Raw genomic sequence first — 16,652 nt, 5'->3', positions numbered from 1 at the left:
ATAACCACAGTTCCTTCACTTTCTTTCCAGGTTTTCAAATAGTACAATTGGGTCCATATTTAATACATAGGAAACGACGAGCTATACTCTGAAATATCAGTGGACACTTTCGTGCAGCACTGAAAATGATTGTAATAACCACTAGTGTAAAAACTCAATTATGCTTCATAGCAAATAAAGAACAATAGATATTGGCAATAAAAAAAAAGTACGATACAACTGTGCAGGAATAACAACAAGTTTATGCACATAAAGTAAAATGTATTCTCTGTAACTATAGCTAAAATAATATACTAATATTCTAAAATAGTTACAATGAAAATTCTGCTTCCACTCCATCTCTTCGTGTTCTCATCCCGGAAGTACATTACGTTTTTGAAAACATGGCACACATTTCTTAAGTGTTGTACCCTGGTTGATGTATAAACCCACCCTGATTCATGAGAAAGAAGAAAGAGCATATGAAACTATCTGAAACTAAGTAGATGAAAGTGTTAAAAAGTCACAGAACCAATACAATGTCCCTTATTCAGTGAATACTTCTCGCCTCATAAATGGCGCTACACAAAACAATAGCAAATACATGTGTAACTAAAGACCAAGGCGGTAGCCAGTCCCTGGAAAGATGGAAAGTAGAAACATTGATCCACAGTCTGTTTGATCATATAAAGAATGCATATGTGGTCGCAGCGGCCTTTTATATCAGAGCAACACATTCTGTTAGGAAGGGTACATGAGTGACTTGCTGTTGGGTGAGCTTGCAGTAGAGTGGTGTGGGGTGGAAATGGGGGGGGTGGACGCAGGTGGAGACTTCTAACATCTAGCATGTTGAGGCACAAATTCACTACCCGGAAAATCCTAATGATGCCATGGTATAAAGCGGTTTATAACTTCAATGAGACGGGTTGAGCCTGGCTGCCTTTCTTCTGCTCTAATTTCTATGAGTTTATGTAAATAGGCAGTGCATTTGGGTACAATGTGATGAGTTACCCAATGCTCACATGGCAGCATAAACCCTGTTGTGCAGTTCGCACCAAGTTTGCATTCTGTCAGCATTTTTAAAACCCCAATAGTCGATTCGTAATTTTTTTTTTACTGACAGTGTCTCAGAACACAAGGAAGCAAACAAAAGGCAGAATATCTTGATGCTATACAGCACTCCCAAAAATATGCATTAGCAAAGTATGTAGGGGAATGAGCGGGAAATGCGAAACAAGTAAAATACTTTAATCTGCAGGCCTAGCTAGAATTTGTAGACACGAGAAAAACAGAAACACCACCCTGGGTTCGGCGAATGTCTGTGTTGTCTTGAAATGAATATCGTTTCATTTCGGTATGCATTTATTATCTCAGAATGATGTGCTGTAAATTCCTGCAATATGGCGTGCTGACTATTACACCTGAAATGAAAAAAATAAAAAACCAATAAAGAAATAAATAATCACCACAACAGAACAATTTCTGCAAACAGAGGCAACCGCTATCCCCTTTTATTTTACACTTTGAAGAAGTAGAGATATTCCCGCGCAATTCCCTCTCCCAGCAGTAGGCTAACCTGTCTTTCTTTCGAGCTACGTGTTTTAGCTGCATCTCTTTGTTCAAGCCTATATCGGTATGAGCTTTCTGGATGCTACGCTTCAATAGTCTGATGATAACTTTTGCTTTGCATCTGATCTATACCCTGGTTATTGTAAAATATTCATAAAACATAGATTATGCCCTGTTGTTTGAACTCCAGGTTCTAGGAATTTGGCATGTTCTGATAATTCCTCCAACTACTCTCTTGTTTATTACTCATAGCCCAAACTGTTTATTCTACCATTCGTAGAGTTGAAATATATATTTTATTTAGTCAACATGTTGGATAGCAAGGCATGTTACTTTGATCTATTACCTCATTTTCTATATCCCTTTGTTCAGTTAGAGGCCCCGTGAATTGATGTATGCAACTTTCTCTTTTTCTCATTACCCTTGCCTTTTCATCCTATTTTACGCATTCTATGCAGCGGCAGCTCCTCCGGTATGGCTGAGGAGCGTCGCTTCCCTGCCAGCAGCAGCCGCAAACCTGTGGTTTTATTGTTAAAAGGGCAGGGTCAGAAGGGATGACGGGGACGAGGGGGAGTGCACTGTGCACTCCCCTCAGTACGCATGTGTGTTTGGCCGGCTGTCACAAGCGCACTGTGCTCTCTCCAACCTGGCACTGTGTTGCCAGGCTGGAGAGAGCAGGCACAGGCTCCCAGTCTGCCTGGAAGCGCCCTGGCTGTGCGCTCCAGCCAATCCTAATGCTTTCATGCAGCGTTAGGATTGGCCACAGGGCAGGCTAGGACCCTGTGCCTGCTGAGGGGACTGAGGAGCAGCATGGCGCTGCGTATACATTAAAAAAAATATATCTTTTTACTTTTTATTTTATTATTCCCCCCAGCCACGTGCCACCCTGCCCCTTTTAACCCCTGCAAGCCATGACAGATCCTACGTCGAAGCCTTCCACCATTAAAAAAGGTTTGAGTGTGATCGCCTGCAGGACATAACACACCGAGGGTGCAGCATGGCCGGCCTGTGAGCAGTGGCGACCCGCAATTGCCATCAGATGATGACATGAAAGTCAATAGCACGTGAACACCTCACAAAAGAGTTGGTGGAACTACGTGCCATTTCAAGAGTGTCAACACTGCGCAACCCCCTCTGATGCTGAGGAGTGGAAAGAAAAAATGCTCTCAGTGGGAGCACAGAGGCACTAAACAATGAACGTGGACAACAAGAAACATCTTGGGTTGGTCATCTGCCTTAAACAAAACCAAAAGTGCTCCATTTACCAGAGATTTAGGGATCCAGCCCTGAATCCATCATTTCTTCTGCCAAACGATTCACTGCAACAGATACTGTAGCTATAAACTCCCCTGCCCCCTTCCACGCAAGACTGCCATACTAGATCTCCTCCTTAATATAGATGGGTTGTCTTTAGTTCAAAGGCCTACCTAAGACAACATGCTCATTGAGAGACTTTGTGAAAAGCCTGAACCCCTTCAGATGCCACCGTGGGGACCCTTCTAAATACACAATCCTGCCATACAAAGTTGCTTTACCTCAGACGTATTGTCCACATCCCATGGCAGCATGGATCACTAATTTGGGGAGCTCTGGTCCTAACCTCAAACAAGACCTTCAGCTCTCTGAATTTTGCACAATGAACTCTACTGATATCTGCACTGATAAAAGCAAGCTATTCGACAATGGCTTTGACGGCATTACAAGTCAGCAGAAGATGTAACCTCATAACCTGTAGCCTGCAATATGTCCAAGTCAGCATGACAGCTCCTCTTTACAGAGACAGTCACCTGCAAATCCCCTATACATACTCCCGAAAAAGGTGCAGATCCCCAAGACATGCTTTTTAACACCATCTTAAGCGAACTAGCGGCACTATGCATGTTCATGGCCAAAATAGAAGACAAAACCATACAGATATCAGCAGATATTCTCTCTATGAGATCAGACATTGCCTTGTTCCAAGCTCGACAGTAGGAGGTAGAAGACAGACTCAGAGGTAAAAGGGAATGCTTGCGGCCTTGATTAATTGCGAACAAGATAATTGGTTCATGTGCAAGAAAATTACCGAAATAAGAGATGGAAATCATCGGGATAACTTTAGCTTTTTCAGAACACCTGAGCAATTGAAAGGCAGCCATAGGATATTGTTCATTACCCATTTTATACCTGCAGTTATCAACCTATATTGAAAAACCCCTACTAGAACTGCAACAAGCACAGAGACTGCAATTCTGAAGGCAGAATTACAGAGGATCCGCACCAAGTAATAGTCTGCCTCCACTTACATCAACATACACAAATGATCATAGTAGAGGCAAAACAATGAGTTTTTTTACGTATGGAGAACATCAAATCTCAGTCTCAGGACCTTTCCCAAGACATTGCACAAAAACGTAAATGATTTTTGGCATTGAGAACACAAATGGTTGCCAGGGTGTTTGTGTGTAACACTTCCCTTGGACTTGAATTTTTTTCCCAGGAATAATTTAGGAGGTGGCTAACTCTTGCTGCAGACCTGCACTCGAGTAGGGCAGAGATGCTGTAGAACATACATTTTTGCTACGAACCTTTAACCCATCTCTTCAGGATATAGGGCCTGCCTTATCCACAGGATATCCTTAAGTGGATACGCAGGACTTGCTGCCCCCTCCCAACCATATCTCGTTATTAAACTATTTTAATAATGGTCTGCAGCTTACCCGTCTGACATTAATGAAGGACGGTCCTTTGACTAGCAACATATGACCCGCTGACGGCGACGCTACCCTAGGTGATCAGTAACTTCTCTGACCACAGTGCTTACCCCTTCCTTTGAGGCAAATTTGTTTCTTGGTTATCTCCTTTGGATACATTCTTAACTCATTATCTCCCCCATAGAGTCAGAGAAGTCACTAATCTATGTATATCTGTATACGATACAGACTGCACCCACATTAGACACTATACTAATGTTGTTAATACCAGTCCTGTGTTAAAGCAGACATACCGCTTGTCACGTCCAACTGCTGACATTACCCTCTTCATTGCGGCCTGACACCCAATGCTTGACCAAGCGTCTTGTACAAGGTAGCAGCCGTACATCACACAGGCCTAGCATTCATGTGCCTCTCAACAGCACTCTCACAGTGGCATCACAAAATGTTAAGGGCCCCACCCACATTATTAAAAAGAAAGTACTCAACTACCTCCACACACATGAACCAGATATCACCAGTAGCGTAACAAAGGCCCCCGCAGTGCGGAGGTCCCCCAAGCTCCACTGGATATCGCCCTACTCCAGGAATCCCACCATTCCCACTGAGAAAGTCAAAAGGTTAGATGGGAACGGGTGGGTGAGGAATACCCCTTTCACAAAGGTGGCATAGACATTTGATGGTGCGGGCCTAACTTTAAATGTGCACAAAGTGTGGCGGGAACACCGGGGTCACTATGTATTCACTAAAGCTTGGCTTCAAAAATCACAACCTCCTCATCAGCTCTGGCTATGCACGCACACGTGATAAAACAGAAACGTTTAAAGGGACTTCAAAATATTGTTATTAAACACCCACGACAAACACTTATTGGAGGGGGTAGGAATCTGGTCCTTTGTCAATCTGATCACCCACTCTTACAACAACATGTGTCTCCTCGGTGATTTAATGTCAGGTTTCACCCTTGGAGACTGCTACATCCAACCACCCAGGATTGTAATTTTATCTCCTGCATTCATGGCACCCACACTTGCATTGATTTTTTAAAACTTTGACCTAGTTTCTAATACGACCATTTTAACAAATTGCATATCATAACCTGAGACTTTATCAATCCAGCTAGATCTCACCATGGTTAAACCACCCATATGGTAATGGCGGTAAAATGTGTCAAGAAACAAAACCCCTCAGTCAAAAACACACTTAAAAGCCATTCCTCGAAGATACTTGGAGGAGAAGGGAGGTTCAACTTCTTCCACCCAAATTTTATGGGCAACTGGGAAAGTCTCTATGTGACCCGAAGTGATGAGAGGCTCCGCTCGGCACAAAAGAGAAGAGCTACGCGCACAGAGAACTAACGCACGAAAACTGAACAGTCAAGTACTCTCCCACATGCTCTAGAGAGGCTCTTCAGCAGTTGCTCAAAGTAAAATATGATCTTAATACATGTTTACCTCCAAAGAAGAAGCGGCGCTCGTCAGTGTCGCACAGCGACTCGCCCTACGGCTGTAGAAGAAACATATCTCTCAATCCCAGCAATTAGAATCAGAACCACTCTCCAAGAGAGATTCTCAGACCCCTTAGATATGCGCTCTGTTTTCAGTGACTTTTATAAGAATCTCTACTCCTCAGAGTGCTCAAGCATCCCAATAACCATGGATGTATTTCAATTTCTATTCCCGATCGCAGTCATAATCTAATTGGTGCCAGGTTATTCCTACTTCTTAAACTGGGCAATGACCCAGTGAAATGCTCCATATATAGGCCAATATCTCTGACCAATAATGATACAAAACGTTTTAGCAAAAGTGTTGGGTAATCGGCTACGGAAGCTCCTATAGTTTTTAATACACATGAACCCTAGTGGGCTCCATCCCGCAACGCTCCTCTGTGCTCAACTTAAAATCGCTTGCTCATGTTCTGTGGCACCACAAGTCGATGTGACTGACAATATATTGGTCCCACTAGATGCAGAGAAATCTTTTGATAGGTTGGAGTAGGAGTGCTTATCAAGACTTTTGGAACAAATGGGGCTGGGAAAACAATATATGACGAACATGACATGGTTATATACTAGGCCATTAGCAGTAGTCACATATAACAGACATTTCCCCAGAATTTGCAATACACAGAGGGAAGGGGGTAACCAGAAAAATAAAATATCCTTCACTTCGAACCAAATCTCTTAAGGCACAAAGCAAATCATCACAACCCTCCTCAGAAGAGCTTTCATCCAAGCATCTATCCATTCACCCTTTCATCCTTCTGTCTACTTCCTGATGCTCACAATTTCACCTATAGATTCTGTCGTCCATTTATTATTTCATCCTTCATTCAGTCTTTCACAATTCCGTCTGTCTGTCCATCCATATCCACACCTATCTGTCCGTCTCCAGATCTGTCTGTCAATCTCCCGATCTATCTAATTGTCTATTTATCCAACCACGCTTTCACCCATCCATCTCCAGACCATCCATCCACTCCACTCTATCTAGCCATATATCTATCCATCTATCCCCATCCCTCCATCCATCTATCCCTCCATCTTTCTATCCCCATATATCCCTCCATCCATCTATCCCTCCATCCATCACCCATCCATCCCTCTATCCATCTAGCTATCCATCTATCATCTATCAATCCACCCATCTATCCATCCACCCATATTTCTATCCATCCCTCTATCTATCCACCCTTCCCTCCATCCATCCATCCCTCCATCTATGCATCTATCCATCCATCCATTCTTCCATCTATCATCTAACCCTCCATCAATCTCTCTAGCTCTCCGTCTAGCTATCCATCTATCTCTGCATTAATCTATGCATCCATCCCTCCATCTATCTATTCATCCATCCATCCCTCCATCCCTCTATCTATCCATCCCTTCATCTGTCAATCTATCCCTTTAGCTATCCCTCTATCTATCCAGCTCTCTATCTATCCCTTCATCTATCTACCCATCCCTTCATCTATGTCTATTTATCCCTCTATCCATCTAGCTCCATTTATCCATCTGTCTATCCATCTATTTATCCATCTACCTATCCACCTATCCATCCATCTCTACTTCCATCTATCCCTCCATATATCTATCCATCTATCCATCCATTTTTCTATCCATTCATCCCTCCATCCATCTATCCCTCCACCCATCCCTCCATCCATCTATTTATCCCTCTATCCATCTATCCCTCCATCTTTCTATCTACCCATCCATCTATCTAGCTATCCGTCCCTCCATCTATCTCTTTATCCCACTACCTAGCTATCCCTCTATCTATCCTGCAATCTATCCCTCCATCTACCTATCCCTCCATCTATCCATCTATCTATCCATCCATCCTTCTATCTATAGATCCATTATTCTATCTATCGATCCATCTAGTCATCTATCCCTCTATCTATCCCTCTTCCCAACTATCCATCCATCTACAATCTATATCCATCTATACCTCCATCTATCCCTCTATCTCCCATCTATCCTTCAATCTATCCCTCCATCTAGGTGTCGATCTATCCTTCCACCTATCCCTCTATTCATCTATCCCACTACCTATCTATCCCTCTACCTATCTATCCATTACTACATTTATCTATCCATCTATCCATCCCTCCATCTATCTATCAAACCATCAATTCATCTATCCATCCATCCCTCTATTATCTCTCTCTCTCTCTCAATCTGTCTATCCATCTATCCCTCTACCTATCCGTTTAACCTTCCATCTATCCATCCATATCCCTCCATCCATCTCCCATCTATCCTTTATTCTATCTATCTATCTATCTATCTATCTATCTATCTATCTATCTATCTATCTATCTATCCTTCCATCTAACCCTCCAGCTAACTCCCTATCTATCCCTCCATCTATCCCTCTATCCATCTATGCATCCATCTAGCTATCCATTTATCCCTCCATCTATCCATCTATCCCTACATCCATCCATCCCTCTATCTGTCCATCTATCTTTCCCTCTAGCTATCCATCCCTCCCTCCAGCTATCCATCCATCCCTCCATCTATCCATCCTTCCAGCTAGCTATCCATCCCTTCATCTATCCCTCTATTTATCTTTCCCACTACCTATCTATCCCTCTACTTATCCCTTCATCTAGCCCACCATCTATCTATCCCTCTATCTATCCATCTATTCCTCTACCTATCTAGCCCTCTACCTAGCTATCCTACCTATCTCTCTTCCCTTTTTTTCCCTCTTCCCATCTAGCCATCCATCCATCTATCCATCCGTCCATCTATCTATCCATCCCCATCTATCTATCCATCCACCTATCCATCCATCTCTCTACCTATCCCTCTACCTATATATCTATCGGTCCTTCTATCTATCCATCCATTCTATCCTTCCATCTATCCCTCCACCCATCCATCCACCAATCTATCCATCCATCAATCCTATCCCTCCATCTATCCCGCTACCCACCTATCCATCCAATCTATCGTTCAATCTATCCACCTATCCCTTTGTTTATTTATTCATCTATCCATCCATCTATCTATCCCTCTATCCACCTATCTATCCATCTATCCCCCATCTATCTACCCGTCCCTCCACCTATACATCCATCTCTCTACCTATCCCTCTACCTATATATCTATCGATCCTTCTATCTATCCATCTACCCATCAATGAATCCTATCCTTCCATCTATCCCTCTTCCCATCCATCCACCCATCCACCCACCCATCTATCTATCCATCCATCCATCAATCCTATCCCTCCATCTATCCCTCTACCCATCTATTCATCCAATCTATCCATTCAATCAATCCACCTATCCCTTTATCTATCTATTCATCTATCTATCCATCTATCCATCCATCTATCCCTCCATCTATCCATACACCTTTGTATCCATCCATCCCTCCATCTATCCATCCCTCCATCTATTCATCTCTCCCCTCCCTCCATCTATCCATCATCTATCTATCCATTTATCTATCCATCTAGCCACCCATCACTCCATCTATCCATCCATCCATCTATCCATCCATCTAACCATCCATCCCTCCATCCATCCATCTATCCCCATCCATCCATCTCTCCATCCATCTATCCCCCATTCATTTCTCCATCCATCTATCCCTCTATCCATCTGTCCATCCATCTATCCATACATTTATCCATCTATTCACCCTTCCCTCCATCCCTCCAGTTATCCATCCCTCCATCTATCTGTCAATCTATCCCTCTAGCTATTCCTCTATCTAGCCCTCTATCTATTCATCTATCCATCTACCCGTCTAGCCCTCCATCTATCTACCCATCCCTCCAGCTATCCGCCTATCTACACTCTAGTTAGCCATCTAGCTCCATTTATCCATCTACCTATCCATCTATATCTCTATCTATCCCTCCATTTACCTATCATTCTACCCATCCATCTTTCTATCCATTCATCCCTCCATCCATCTCTCCATCCATCTATCTATCCATTCATCCCTCTATCTATTCATCTATCTATCCATCCCTCCATCTATCCCTCGATTTTTCTATCCCACTACCTGGCTATCCCTCTACTTATCCCTCAATCTATCCCACCACCTACCTATCCCTCCATCTATCTATTGATCTATCCTTCTAGCTATCCATCTAGCCATCTATCCCTCTTCCCATCTATCCATCCATCTACAATCTATCCATCTATACCTCCATCCATCCCTCATCTACCCATGTATCTATCGCTCTATCCCATCTATCCCTCCATCTATCTAGGTCTCCATCTATCCTTCCATCTATCCATCTATCCCTCTATCCCACTACCTATCTATCCCTCTACCTATCTACTCATCTATCCCTCCATCTATCTATCCATCTACCCATCCATCCATCCATCCATCTATCCATCCATCCCTCTATCTATCTACTCTCTGTCCATCTGTCTATCTATCCAACCATCTATCCCGCTACCTATCCATTTATCCCTCCATCTATACCTCCATTTAGCCCTCCATCTATCCAGCCATATCCCTCCATCCATCCATCCATCCCCCATCTATCCATCTATCCTCCATCTATCTCTCTACCGATCCCTCTACCTATATATCCATTGATTATTCTATCTATCCATCCATCATCTATCCATCCCTCCAATCCATCCACCTATCCCTCCGTTTATCTATCTATTCATCTATCCATCCATCCACCTATCCCTCCATCTATATTTCCATCTATCCATACATCTTTCTATCCCTCAATCTATTCCTCCCTCCCATCTATCCATCCATCCATCACTCCATCTATCCATCCATCTAGCTATCCCTCCATTAATCCCTCTATCCACCCCCATCTATCCATGTATCTATGCATCTATTAATACATTTATCCCTCCCTTTAACACTCCATCTAACTCCATACTTTATCTCTACCTATCTATCCATCCCTCCATCTAACCATCCCTCCATCTATCTATCTCTCTACCTATCCCTCTACCTATATATCCATTGATCCTTCTCTCTATCCATCCAATCCTTCCATCTATGCCTCTACCATCTATCCATCAATCTATCCATCCATCTAGCTATCTCTCCATTAATCCCTCTATCCACCCCATCTATCCATGTATCTATGCATCTATTAATACATCCATCCCCCTTTTAACACTCCATCTAACTCCATACTTTATCTCTACCTATCTATCTATCCCTCCATCTATCCATCCCTCTACCTATCCCTCTACCTATATATCCATTGATCCTTCTATCTATCCATCCTATCCTTCCATCTATCCCTCTACCCATCTATCCATCAATCCATCCATCCATCTATCTCCCTATTCCTCCATTTATCCATCCATTCATCTATTCATCCCTCCATGCATTTATCTATCCATCCCTCCATGCATTTATCTATCCATCCCTCCATCTATCTATCCATCCATCCATCTTTCTATCCCTCTATCCATCCATTTATCCATCCCTCGCCCTCCCTCCATCATCTATCCATTTATCTATCCATCCATACATCACTCCATCCCTCCATCTATCCATCATCCCTCCAGCCATCTATCATGCCATCTATCCATCCATCCTATCCCTCCTTCTAGCCCTCTATCCATCCATCTATCCATCCCGCCATCCATCTATCCATCCATTTATCTATTCATCCCTCATCTATCTCTCCATATATCTCTACCTATCCCTCTACCTACATAGCCATCCCTTCATCTATCCCTCTACCAATCCATCCAATCTATCTATCCATCAATCTATCCACCTTTCCCTCAGTTTATACATCTATTCATCTATCCGTCCATCTATCCATCTATTCATCCATCCCTCCATCCATGCATCTATCCCTCTATCCATCTACCCATCTATCCCTCTATCCATCTACCCATTTATCCCTCCATTCATTCATCTATCCATCCTTCCATTTATATCTCCATCTATCCATCCATCTTTCTATCCTTCCATCTATTCATCTATCTATCCCTCCCTCTACCTATCTATTCATCTATCCATTTATCTATCCCTCCATCTATCTCCCATGTATCTATCCATCTATCTCAGGTCTACTAGAGAGTGTCCTATTAGTGGATCAGCGGGACAGAGGGTGGATCCAGTATAGTAATAACAGCCGGACGGAACCGGGGGCCCTGGGAGGCAGATATACACGGGGTACGAAAGGCAGCTCGTCCAACAGGGCATGAAGGGAGTAAGAGCAGTGAAACATCCCACTCACAGGTGAAACCCAAGCATGACAAACTCCAGCGAATGTAGTTACTTACTCTACACAGTGCCAACAAGTTTAAGTTTAATGTTTAACGTTGGTTTAACACAAGTTAGGCCTGCCCTGTAGTCACAAAATGAAAATCATTACACGACACCCACACTTGGGGGGAAGGTAGACAGTTGAGACTGAAGCACCAATTCTGAAGTAGCCCTACTAAGAGTCACAGATGGTATGAATAACGTGGTTATACTTTCAAAACGGTAAAAATCATCTATGCTGATAACAAGGATACCTGTGAATAAGGCAAGAACTCGGGTACGTTATAATCTGTTATATATTTGTAAGGCAGTAATTGTTAACAATAAAAATATATTTAAAAAAATTTATCTATCCATCTATTAATCCATCCATCAGTCCACCTAGCTATCCATCCATCTATCCCTCCTTCTAACCCTCCATCTAACTCCCCATCTCTATCTCTACCTATCCACCCATCCACCTATCCATCCATCCACCAATCCCTCCACCCATCCATCTACCACTCCATCTATCTCTCTACCTATACATCCATCAATCTTTCTATCTATCCATCTATCCATCCTTCCCATCTTTACATCTAGCCCTCTACCCATCCTCTAGCCATCCATCGATCAATCTATCCATCAATCTATCTATCCCTCCATCTCTCCCTCTATCCATTCTTCCATCCATCTCTCTACCTATCCCTCTACCTATATATCCATCGATCCTGTGATCTATCGATCTATCCATCCATCCACCCGATCCTTCCATCTATCCCTTTACCCATCTATCCATCCATCAAACTACCAATCTCTCCATCTATCTCTACACCTATAGATCCATTGATCCTTCTGTCTATCTATCCATCCATCCTATCCATGCATCTATCCCTCTATCAATCTATGCACCTATCCCTCTGTTTATCTGTTCATCTTTCCATCCATCTATTCATCTATCCAACTATCCATCCATCCCTCCATCCATGCATCTATCCCTCTATCCATCTATCTATCCCTCCATCTATCCATCCTTCTATCCCTCCATCTATCCATCCCTAACCCCTCCCTCCATCTATCATCTATCTATCCATCTATCATCCATCCATCAATCCATCTATCCATCCTTCCATCCATCTATCTATCCCTCTACTCCTATACCTATCTATCCCTCCATCTATCCCTCCATCCATCCCCATCTATCCATGTATCTATGCATCTATAAATCCATCCATCAGTCCACCTATCTATCCATCCATCAGTCCACCTATCTATCCATCCAACTATCTCTATCCCTCCATCCATCCCTCCATCCACCTATCCATCCCTCCATTTACCTATCCATCCATCCCTCCATTTATCTCTCTACCTAACCCTCTACCTATATATCCATCGATCCTTCTAGCCATCCATCCTATCCTTCCATCTATCCCTCTACCCATCTATCCATCAATCTATCCACCTATCCCTCCATTTATCTATCTGTTCATCGGTCTATCCATCTATCCATCTATTCATCCCTCCATCCATCTATCCCTCTATCTGTCCCTCCATCCATTCTTCTATCCATCCATCCATCTATTCATCCATCTTTCTATCCCTCCATTCCCCCATCTATCGATCCCACCATCTATCCATCCCTCTATCCATCCATCCTATCTCTCTACCCATCCATCTATCCCTCCATTTATCTAGACACCAATCTAACCCTCCATTTATCTAGCTATTCACCTATCCATCTATTCATCCATCTATCCATCATATATCCCTCCATCTATCTATCCATCATCCATCCACCTACCATCCATGCATCCCTCTATCTACCTATCCATCTATCTATCCATCCATCCATCACTCCATCCCTCCACCAGACATCGATCCTTCTATCTATCCATCCTATCCCTCCATCTATCCCTCTACCCATCCATCTATCCATCCATCACTCCATTTATCTACTAACCTATCCATATATTCACCTGTCCTTCTATTCATCCATCTATCTATCCATTTATCTATCTATCCATCTATTCATCATCTATCCATCCCTCCATCCATCTATCATTCATCCATCATCTGCCTATCCCTCTATCCTATCCCTCCATCTATCCTATCCCTCCATTTATACATCCCTCCATCAATCTATCCCTCCATCTAACCATCCATCTACCCATCTATCCATGTATCCATCCATCCCTCCATCCATCTATCTGTCGATCCAATCCTTCATCTATCTATCCATCCCTCCATCCAATTTTCCACCCATCCATCCATCTATCACCTATCTATCATCTCTCCCTCCATCCATCCATCACTCCCTCCATCTATCCCTCCATATATCCATTCATTCATCCTATCCCACTACCCATCTACCCATCCACCCATGTAGCCATCCATCTATCCAACCATCAATCTATCCATCGATCTATTCATCTATCCATCTATGCTTCTACTTATCCATCTATCCATCCATCTGTTCATCTATCCATCCCTCCGTCATCTATTCAACCCTCCGTCTATCATCCATCCATCTATCTATCCCTCCATCATCTATCCATCATCTATCTATCCCTCCATCCATCAATCCTATCCCTCCCTCTACCCATCCCTTTATCTATCCATCTATCATCCCTCCATCCAACCATCCATCCCCATCCATCCATCCCTCCATCTACCTATATGTCTATCTCTCTATCTATGTCTATCAATCTATTTATCCCTCTACCCACCCACCCATCCATCTATCTCTCCCTCTATCTATCCACCCCTCCATCTATCCATCCACCCCTCCATCTATCTATCCACCTATCTATACACCCATCTATCTATCCTCCCACCCATCCTAACCATTCATCTAGCCATCATCCCTCATTCATCCCTCCATCTATCTATCCATCCATCACCCATCCCTCCATCTATCATCCATCCCATTACTCCATCCATTCCTTCATGTATCTACGCTTTCACTCATTCATCGCTCCATCTACCCTTTTACTCATCTATCTATTCATCTATCCTTTCATCCATCCATCCTCCTTTTCACTCCTCATCCATCCATCCACTTAGCCATCCATCTTTTCACTTACCCATCCACCCTTCCACCCATCCATTCACTCATTCATTTACCCTTTCACTCATCCATTCATCCTTTCACTCAGTCATCCGTCCATCCATTCACCTCCCGTTCACTCATTCAGCCATTCTTTCACTTCCATCCACCCTTGATCCATACATCATCCAGACAATTACCTACTCTTTAATTCCATCCATTTTCCCTTTCACTCATCCATCCATCCACCCTTTCCCTTATCCATCTATTCTTTCACTCATCCAGCTTTACATCCATTCTTTCACTCATTCATTTATCTATCCATCCTTTCACTCACCGATCCATCCACCCTTCCACTCACACACTCATCCATTCATCCTTTCACTCACTCACCTTTGACAAGCTGCAGACAGAAGAGGCCTATCAATAACTCCGCTCCCACTCGTAGCTGCTAAGGTGGGTTGATTCAGGACGCCCCTGCACAGAGGCACTACACAGGGCTGTGCCATCTCCCCATTGTTTTTTATGAAAGCACTTGAACATCTGGCAACATCTATCCATGAGAACCCATCCATTGTAGGCATAACCACACCAGCAGGGTAACTTAAAGCCCTGTTCAATACAGATGACATTTCAGTGACTTTGGCTAACCCAGAATTCTTGCCAATGGTCCTTACTGACAAATTGCCTTGTCGGCCTCCTTATAAGGATATAAAATTAACTAGGACAAATGTGAGGCCTTCCAATTACTATACGTACAATGCTCACAGCTATTGGAGACCCTCCATTAAAGAGCTCTCCAAGCTTTTAAAACTGTTTATTTGGACAGGCAACACGCCTAGTCTCAAGATGTCCAAGCTTCATGCAACAACAGAAACATTTTATTTTTTAAAATATCTTTTCTTATATTTTATGATAAGAAAATCACCTCCCTCATGTTGGAGATCTCCGGCTATGAGAGAAAAGTTACTAGTAGTAATAGTAGATAGTAGTCCCCGGTGATGACGATTCCTTCTCAGACACAGCTTGCTGCCTTGCCCCGCTGAACTCTATCTTCTCCTGGACTTTTCTTCAGAATTCCTTCTAAATACAAAGTTTAGCCGGAACTGGGCCCAATCCACTGCCTGTATCCAACCAGGGCTCCTTCATGGTCAGCCCTAGCTTTTAACATTGCCCTGGTCTCGGCCAACCAGATACCAGTGGCTGGAGCTTTCATTCTGTAGGTGCTATTTTACACAAAAAAACTTTAACTATTAAAAATGCTGGTTCTACTGGTTGGAGTTAATTTGCTTTGTTGTCATTTTATTTATTGAAATGTATCCTTGTGTTGTGTTTTCAGTGCACAGTTTAATTTAGTCACTTTTGTGGTTCACCTCAAGGATTGTGGTTGTTGCTTGAGAAGGGTTTCACCACCCCTCCCTCCCCAATCAATTACTCAATTCCTTACAGTGCTCATACCTTTTTACATTAAATGTACACTGTTGGTAGTGCCAAAAATTAAGAGGGCATGGTTAGGAGGTCGGTCGTTCAAATTCTTGGCCCCCTAAATTAGGGAACTCAATGCCCCTGGCCCTACCACGTGTGGAACAGGGAGACATGTTTTGGAAGAAGCTAAAAACTCGGCTATTCCGCCCAAGAGGCGTAGTGT

At 43.1% G+C, this 16,652-nt stretch overlaps 1 protein-coding gene across 3 annotated transcripts in view; it reads right to left on the bottom strand.

Moving 5' to 3' along the window:
• Positions 1-228: 228 nt before the first annotated feature.
• The window catches only part of LOC138246638 (uncharacterized), a 403,830-nt gene continuing 387,406 nt past the window's right edge, over positions 229-16,652 (bottom strand). For all 3 annotated transcript variants that reach the window (XM_069201360.1, XM_069201371.1, XM_069201379.1), the window contains exon 13: positions 229-1,400. The gene's annotated coding sequence lies outside the window, so the exon portion shown is untranslated. The remainder of the gene's footprint in view (positions 1,401-16,652) is intronic.

The sequence above is a fragment of the Pleurodeles waltl genome, chromosome 1_2, assembly GCF_031143425.1.
Source record: "Pleurodeles waltl isolate 20211129_DDA chromosome 1_2, aPleWal1.hap1.20221129, whole genome shotgun sequence".
NCBI classification, from domain to species: domain Eukaryota; kingdom Metazoa; phylum Chordata; class Amphibia; order Caudata; family Salamandridae; genus Pleurodeles; species Pleurodeles waltl.
Note: the sequence above shows the minus strand (reverse complement) of the source record. Positions and strands in the feature narration are given on the sequence as shown.